This window comes from Leucopleurus acutus (genome assembly GCF_964270905.1).
Source record: "Leucopleurus acutus genome assembly, chromosome: 4".
Classification (NCBI taxonomy): domain Eukaryota; kingdom Metazoa; phylum Chordata; class Mammalia; order Artiodactyla; family Delphinidae; genus Leucopleurus; species Leucopleurus acutus.
This window is the reverse complement of record NC_139146.1, coordinates 73,721,704-73,731,403: the sequence shown is the minus strand read 5'-3', so window position 1 is coordinate 73,731,403 and position 9,700 is coordinate 73,721,704.

Sequence of the window (9,700 nt, the reverse complement as noted above, 5' to 3'; positions counted from 1 at the left end):
ACAACAGTTTGGATGTGTGTAATACCACTGAATGAAACACTGAAAAAATGGTTAACGTGGTGAATTTATGTTGTGTATATTTTATCACACACAAAAAAAGATGTTAGATCTGCAAATTGTCCTTATAAAAGGGATGACTGATCCCATGGGAGAAGTGAGAGCTCTGAGGAAGAGTGAAGAACAAGAAAAGGACAGAATCTTAGGGAATGCCTGAAGGAAAAGGGATTTAGTCAAACCTTCCAATAGTTTGACACCCCTAACATTCAAACTTCTAGCCTGCAAGTTAAATTTGAAAAATCTGAGTCGGTTGGATTATTCCTGAAGAATTCAGTGGAGGCATTGAAATGTAAAATTGCTGGGGGATGAAAAAGATGGTACTGATTTTAATCTACTTTCCAAGTTGATATCCTGGCAACTCTATGAATATGTTTTGAACAAATGCCAGTAGCTGCTTGGCAAGAAATGAGTTCTTAGTGGCCACTGGCTTCTAGTTTTTCTCTCAGAGCTTGGAGAGAGGAATAAATACATCATAAAATACATTCATTTTGGTTAGTAACAGAATTGTGGTTCTGTGCATGTGGGATGTAAGGAGGGATGAGTGTACATACGCGTGTGTAGAGGAATATGAGGAATATATGTAAGGAATATAAGACTTACAAATTACAGCACCTCAGAACGCATAATCATGTTTACTTAGAGAAACTTTGTCTAGAGAAACAGGAATATTAAAACGGTTTGCAGGGAGAGATACTGATTGTCCTTTCTTTGCCATGCCATTCAGGTAGGCAGCTGAACAAATAGGTCTCTAAATAGCAAATAAGACTTTGAGGACTTCCCTTGTGAATCCACCTGCCGATTCAGGGAACACGGGTTCAAGCCCAGTTCCAGAAAGATCCCACATGCCGCAGAGCAGCTGAGCCCACACTCCACAACTACTGAAGCCCGTGTGCCTAGAGCCCATGCTCCGCAACAAGAGAAGCCACCGCAATGAGAAGCCCGCGCACCGCAACGAAGAGTGGCCCCGCTCGCCGCAACCCGTTGCTCAGCAAGGAAGACCCAATGCAGCCAAAAATAAATAAATAAAATAAATTTTAAAAAATCTCTTCATATCAAAGTCTTTTTTAAATTTAATTAATTTATTTTTGGCCGCATTGGGTCTTCCTTGCTGAGTGCAGAGTCTCTCTAGTTGTGGCGAGCGGGGCCACTCTTCGTTGTGACATGTGGGATCTTCCCAGACCAGGGACCGAACCCATGCCCCCTGCATTGGCAGGCGGATAAGTCCATTTGAAATACAACAAATTTTTTCTAGGAATATATACTAATAATCTTATTCTCTGGCAGATCCCATGCCCACAGATGTCAGTTGTAGGGGCAAAATAGTTATGTTTCTCAGGGAATACAAGGCAAAATGGATATATGGCTGTGGGATAAAAACTGGTATATTTGAGAGTTTTATTTATCTCTCCTTAACTATCTGGAACTACTATTAATATATTGTCTTCACAGTGGAAAATCTACACTTAAAATAACTCCCCTGCAAAGCTAATCCACTGTGCCACATGTGGTTGGGTGAATAGTTTTTATATTTTATATCTGCAAAATCTCTGATGAAAAGGCCTCATAATAAACCGGCAACCAAATTTTTAAAATTTTAACTTCTAAGAATTAAAAAATTTTTTTTAAATTTTTACTTCAGAAAGTCGTCTTTGCTGATCTAAGGTTAAGTGCTTTGGACCTTAGCTTTTTTTAATCTAATATGGGGAAGTTGGACCACATTGCAGACAGAACTGGTGGCCCATGGGCTGAATTAACCTAACAGATATCTTGTTAGGACTGTACTACACTTCAAAAGAATTTCGAATTATTTGCTAAAATGAAATATTGGGAAATTTTACAGAAGGATCTGAATTTCAGGATTCTTTCAGGAAAAGAAGGAGAAGAAGAAGAAGGACTGATCGTGCTCAAGATACTTAATACCACAAGAGAAAAAAAAACTATAACTATGTATGGTGACAGATGTTAACTAGACTTATTTTAGTGATCATTTTGCAGTGTATGCAAATATCAAATCATTATGTTGTACGCCTGAAGCTAATATAATGTTGTATGTCAATATACCTCAATTTTAAAAAAGGTATTTAATATCAGAGGTGAATTGAACTGAAACTAACTGAAGAGGCAACCCCAAACTTTGATTAGACTGAAGAAATCAGCCTCTTAACCTAGCTTCCTGATAGAGGAAAGGAGATTGCCTTTTCTGGGAGCAAATATTAGTTGTAAACAAATACACACAAAGTGTCTAAAAAGTGACAAGATATGTGAAAAAGGAAGAAAATATGACTCATAATCGAGAAAAATATTAAAAGCAGACCCACAGGTAACCCAGGTGTTAGAATTAGCAGACAAGAATTTTAAAATAACTATTACAAATATGTTAGACTATTTGGATAAAAGATAAACAAAATGAGCAAATAGATGGAGAATTTCAGCAGAAAAATGAAAACTCTAAAAAGAAAAAATACAATATCTAAAATGCAGAATTCATTGGATGAGCTTAATGACAGACATATATCACAGGAGAAAGGAATTAGTGAACCCCAAGATAGGTCAAAAGGAATTATACAAACTGAATAAAGAATAAAATATTGAGGGAAAAAGAAAAACAGAACAAAGAGTCAGAAACCTATGGGACAATATTTAGTAATCTAGCATATATGTAGCTGGAATCTAAGAATAGAGGAGAGACTGGGGCAAAAGAAATATTTGAAGAGATAACAGCCAAGAATTTTCCAAAATTGGTGAAATAAATCAACCCGTATATCCAAGAATCTTAGTAAACACTAAGCTAGATAAATAAAAAGAAAATTATACCTAGACACATATTAAAAGCAGCCAGGTTGGACCAAAGGAGCAATGATGTTTATGAAGACAGAACTATGAATGTTGGTTGACTTCTCATCAGAAAAAAAATGGAAGCCAGAAAACAATAGAATGACATCTGGAAAACAACAACAACATCAACAAACCCAAAAACCTGTCAAGCTAGAATTCTATACCCTGTGAAAAATCCTTTTAAAGTGAAAGCAAAATAAAAACAGAAACAGAGAATTTGTCCCTTGAAAACCTGCACTATGGAGAAACACTAAAGAAAGTTTTTCATGCTGAAGGGAAATGACTCCAGATAGAAGCCTGGATCTGTAGCAAATAATGAAGGCCATCAGAAAGGGCACAGATGTGAACAAATATAAAATATATTTTTAATTTTTTTCTTTAGAAGACTATTGACTGTTAAAAGCAAATATAATGAAATGTGTTATAATAGATGAGAAAAATACATAAAAACAATAGCACAATGGCAGAAGGGTAAGAAGTGGAACTATACTATAGTAAGGTTCTTACATTGCTTATGAAACAGTGTAATAAGGATAAGTTAAGGATGAGTATTGCAAACTTTAGTAACCACTAAAAACAAAATGCCAAGAGGTATTACTAGAAAGCCAATAGGGGAAATAAAATGAAATAATTATTTTTTAAAAGGTAGAAAAAGAAGAACAAAGAACAAGAAGCGTTGTTTTTTTGGGTTTTTTTGGGGGGTGGGGTGGGTTTTGGTTTCTGTTTTTTTTGGCCATGCTGCATGGATCTCAGTTCCTTGACCAGGGTCTGAACCCAGACCATGGCAGTGAAAGTGCCAAATCCTAACCACTAGGCTGGTGGTCCCCAACATTTTTGGCACGAGGGACCGGTTTCGTGGAAGACAGTTTTTCCACGGACTGGGGGGATGGGGGGGGATGGTTCAGGCGGTAATGCGAGCGATGGGGAGCGGCAGATGAAGCTTTGCTCACTTGCCTGCCGCTCACCTCCTGCTATGCAGCCCATTTCCTAGCAGGCTGTGGACCAGTACCGGTCCTCAGCCCAGGGGTTGGGGACCCCTGCACTAGACCACCAGGGAACTCCACAGATGAGATTTAAAAAACAAAATAGCAACAATTGAACCAATCATACCAGTTGCTAATTCAATATAAATGGCCTAACACTGCAGTAGAAATTGTCAGACTAGATTTTAACAAAACAAAGACCCAACTATATGCTGTTCATAAGAAACACACTTTAAATATAAGGATGCAAATAGTTTGAAAGAAAAAAAGAATAAAAGAATATATGATGAAAACACTAATAATGTTATAAGTAAGTGCAAAAATTATAGTATATGCTAGGTAATGCTGAACTGTCAGAAAACAAGTGTCAACAAGAGGGTCAATTATAGAAAACTTAGAGGTGATGAGATTTGAGTCTTTGAAAAAAGAGTTGAGATATATGTGTATTGATTAGGATAATTTGGGTTGTATTGTAGTAACAGAAAATCTAATTCAAACTGACTTAAATGATAAAGATAATTTATTGACTTATGTAACTGAAAAAGCCCAGGGAACATTTCAGACTAATTTTGATCAGGGTTCCAACTTTGTATTTCTCTGATTTTCACAGCTCATTCTCAGGCTTACATCCCTCATGGAAGCAAAGTGATTACAGAGGTCTTCTCTCTAAAGGCCCCTCTTCAGTAGCAAACCCTTGCACCTCCCTCTGATTGGTGCAATCCTGACCAATCTATGAGGCTAAAGAATTTCTTTCTTCTTCTTTTTTAAAATAGAGGTATATTTGACATTTAACATTATATTAGTTACAGGTGTACAGCAGAATGATTTGATATTTGTATATATGCAAAATCATAACCATAAGTCAACACCTGTCATCATATATAGTTACAAAATTTGTTGTGATGAGAACTTTTTAAAGATTTACTGTCTTAGCAACTTTCAAATATGCAATACAATATTATTAACTATAGTCAACATGCTGTACATTACATTCCCAAGTTTATATTTATTTTATAACTGGAAGTTTATACATTTTGACCCCTTTACCCATTTTGCTCACCGCCCCATTCCTCACCTCTAGCAACCACCAATGTGTTATTTTATCTTGGAGCTCAATTGTTATTGTTGTGTTTTGGTTGTTTGTTTATTTTAGATTCTACTTGTAAGTGAGATCATAGGTATTTTTCTTTCTCTGTCTGACTTATTTCAGTTAGCATAATGCCCTCAAGGTCCATCCATGTGGTCCCAACTGGTTGGATTTCCTTCTTCTTCATGGCTGAATAATATTCCTCTGTGTGTGTGTGTGTGTGTGTGTGTGTGTGTGTGTGTGTGTGTGTGTGTGTGTGTGTATCAACCTGTATCCACACATCCATCCATGGACAGTTAGCTTGTTTCCATACCTTGGCTCTTGTAAATAATGCAGCAATGTACATGGGAGTGCAAATATCTTTTCAAGTTAGTGTTCTCATTTTTTTTTCAGAGAAATACCCAGGAGGGGAATTGCTAGATCATATGGTAGTTCCATTTTTAATTTTTTGAGGAATCGCCATATTATTTTCCATAGTGGCTGCACCAATTTCCATTCCCACCAACAGTACACGAAGTTCTCCTTATCTCCACATCCTGTCCAATGTTTGTTATTTCTTCTCTTTTTGATATTAGCCATTCTAAAGGTGTGAGGTGATATCTTATTGTGATTTTGATTTGCATTTCCCTGATGACTAGTGATTTGAGTACCTTTTTAATTAATGTACCTGTTGGTTCATTAAAAGGTATAATTTCAGTGTACCTTTTACAATGTACCTGTTGGTCATCTGTTTGTCTTCTTTGGAAAAAAGGTCTATTCAGATCCTCTGCCCATTTTTAAAGTGGATTGTTTAGTTTTATGCTATTGTGTTGTATGAGTTCTTTATATATTTTGGATATTAACCCCTTATCAGTTATATGATTTGCAAATATTTTCTCACATTTGGTAGGTTATCTTTGCATTTTGTTGATTGTTTCCTTTGCTGTGCAGAGCTTTTTAGCTTGATGTGGTACTCCTTATTTATTTTTGCTTTTGTTGCTTTTGCTTTGGTATCAAATCCAAAAAATCAGTGCAAAGACTAATGTCAAGGAGCTTATCCGCTGTGTTTTTTCCTAAGAGTTTTATAGTTTCAGGTCTGACATGCAAGCCTTTAACCCATTTTGAGTTAACTTTTGTGTATAGTTTAAGATTGTGGTCCAGTTTCATTCTTTTGCATGTGGCTGTCCAGTTTTCCCAACACCATTTGTTGAAGAGACTGTTCTTTCCCCAGTGTATATTCTTGGCTCCTTTGTTGTAAAGTAATTAACCATATATGCATGGCTTATTTCTAGACACTCTGTTCTGTTCCATTGATCTGTCTGTTTTTATGCCAATACCATATCATTTTGATTACTATAGCTTTGTAGTACAGCTTGAAATCAGTGATGCCTCCAGCTTTGTTCTTTCTCAATATTGCTTTAGCTATTCAGGATCCTCTGTAGTTCCATACAAATTTTAATATTGTTTGTCATATTTCTGTAAAAACTGCCATTGGAAGCTATGGAACTTCTATGGGTTGATTGGCCTAAGCCTGGGTTACTATCCTTCCTAAAACAATCACTGTCACAAGAGGGATGAAATGGTGCTTGTTATGGAGAATGCTTCTTTCCCAGTCCTGATGTTGCTTCAATTAATGTAACTCCAGTCTCTCTCTGCTTCTGGGAAGATGGATCCACTCATCTGATATGGTAATTTTATAAAGACTGAGAACACTCTACTCAGCTCTGCCTTCCTTTTGGGAGTAGACTTCCCATCAAAAATCAGAAGTTCTCTTTTGTTATTCTGTGTTGCTGGACCTGTCAAAGTCCGTCATGGCCTGAGTTGCATCATTTGGGGTTGAGTGTTAGTAAGTCCACTTGGTTAGCAGACATGAGACATATGCCTCTATGACAATAAAAGTGCTATTTGGGACCATCATATTTACTCTTTGCTTTGTTTTTCAAGTTGTTCAAAACCAAGGCAGGAAAAAAAAAAAAAACAAGGCAGAGAAGAGATGACATTTACCAGGGACCTCCTTGAAGTTTCAAAAAAAACATTGATTGACTTATGACAATCGAAGCCTACCCTTAGAACTAGAAGTAGGGTCCATGCTACCCAAAGCACTGACTACTCCAATGAGGAAGAGTGGGTTCCCCAAAGGAAAGTCTAGGTACTGCCAGGATAAGAAAAAGCCCAAAATCTATTGGCTGATAAACCAACCATGAGATACCCCCTAATATGGTTTGGTCGATAATCTCTTTGTTTATGTCAGTCGATCAGGAAACATGCTCACAGATTTAGTGACTGTTATTGTCTGAATGTTTGTGGCCCCCAACCCCAAAATTCATATGTTGAAATCTTAACTCCCAAGGTGATGGTAATTAGCAGGTAGGATCTTTGGGAAGTGGTTAGGTCATGAGAGTAAAACTCTCATAAATGGAATTAATATTCTTATGAAAGAGGCCCCGGAGAGTCCCTGGCCGCTTCCGCCCTGTGAGGATACAAGAAGTCCGCAACCCAGAAGAGGACCCTCACATGAGCATGCCAACACCCTGATCTCAGATTTCCAGCCTCCAGAACCATGAGAAATAAATTTTGGTTGCTTATAAGCCCGTCTGTGGTATTTTTGTTATAGCAGCCTGAATAGACTAAGATAGTGTTCAAAGAGTTAAGTCCAAATCTTAAAACCAAAATTGCTTACATGGTGTACTTCATACTCAACTCCTGTCACTCTCCCCACCCTGGTGTTCCCCACACTGACCTTCCTTCATTTAATGGAATACACCTTGCTTCTCCCTTTCTAGAGCCTTTATATATACTGTTCTATCTGCAAAACCTACTCTCCTGTCCCCATTCACAGTGTTTAACTCCTCACATCTTTCAGATCTTGTTCAAAGGTACTTCCACACAGTATTAACCCAAGGTCTCTTTTCCCATCGTATACTGTCAAAGCATCACACTTTGTGTGTGTGTCTGTGTGTGTGTGTGTGTGTGTGTAAGAGAGACACAGAGAGAGAGAGAGAGAGAGAGAATCACACTTCTGGAGGCCAGAAATCTGAAAGGTGTTGGCAGGATCTTGCTCCCTCCAAAGCCTTGAGGGAAGAATCATTTGTTGCCTCTCCCAGCTCCTGGTAGCCTGATGGTTGCTGGCAATTCTGGGCTCTCAGTCATTTGGTTTTTCTTGATAGAAACTTTCCAAAGTTTATAACTGTATGTTTATTTGACTGATCGGTAGGTGAATCAGTAGTGCCATCTTCATTCACTTTCCAAGTGACACATCATTTGAGGCATAGTTACAAGGAATATAACTGAAGCAGCATCCAATGGAAACAGTCCTCTGTGCACAATACAAGTGCTACAATCCCCAAACAGGTGTGTGGAGGCAAGATTGGAAGTGGACATTAGGAAGCCAAACAAGCTGTTCTCCACACGGCCGGACTGATCCTCAAAACACTTCAGTGGTTCCCCATCTTACTCAGAATAAACACTGAAGTCCTTACAGTGGCCTCCAGGGCCCTACACTGCTCTGATCTCACCTTTACTACTCCCCCGATCCCAGCACTTCTCTGATGTGCCCACCCTGGCCTCCTTGCTGCTCTTCAAACACTCCGGGCAAGCTCCTGCCTCATGGCCTCTGGCTCTACCCCCTGCCTGGAATGCTTTTCTATCAGACCTCCTTCAGGACATATTCTTTTTTTTTTTTTTTTAACCTTTAATTAATTAATTAATTTATGGCTGCGTTGGGTCTTCGTTGCTGCACATGGGCTTTCTCTAGTTGTGGTGAGCGGGGGCTGCTCTTCGTTGCGGTGCGCAGGCTTCTCACTGCGGTGGCTTCTCTTGTTGTGGAGCACAGGTTCTAGGTGCGAGGGCTTCAGTAGTTGTGGCATGCAGGCTCAGTAGTTGTGGATCGCAGGCTCTAGAGTGCAGGCTCAGTAGTTGTGGCTCACCGGCTTAGTTGCTCCTGACATGTGAGATCTTCCCGGACCAGAGCTCGAACCCGTGTCCCCTGCATTGGCAGGCGGATGCTTAACCACTGTGCCACCAGGGAAGTCCCAGGACATATTTTAATGACTACATCTCAGTAAGGTGTTCCTTGACCATCCCAGCCTTGGGAACAGCAGTGAGGGTCACTGTGGCTGAGGCAGAGTGGAGAGGTCCACAGGAGTGGTGTCTCTGAGCCTGCCCAAAGCATTTGTGTCCAACAGACAGGAGGAACTGGTCTGGGTAGCAGAATCATGGAGCAGAAAACAGCTGCAGCCATGGAGCCCAACACTTTCAGCTAAAGCCTTGGCCTCTCCCCATTTGCTAGACAGGGAAGAGACCACTCCTCCAACCTGGATTTTTAGAAGACCCAAAGAAGAGGGGGATATTCCCCGAAACATAACTGAGGATGGCTTTCTCACCACTGGCTGTGAGGACTAGGAACCATAGTTACTCAATTTAGAACATGTAGACAAGATAACAATTCACTCACCCAGTTGTTCACATCTACCCCACTGCATTCAGAGCAAAGCCTTTCCCTGGTACACTTGTGAGTATAAATAGATGAAAGAGGGAGGAAATCATCACGTTGCTCACTTTAAGTATACGCAGTTTTGTCAATTATACTTTAATAAAGCTGAAAAAAATAATTTCTTTTTAAAAAGGAGCACTCAGAACAGCAAACTCTTAATTATACAAATTAAATGTAGTATTTTCTGTTTAGTGTAAGCCACAGCCATCGAGATGGTGATATTACTATAATCATATACATAGCTGTTGATTAACACAATGAAATAGC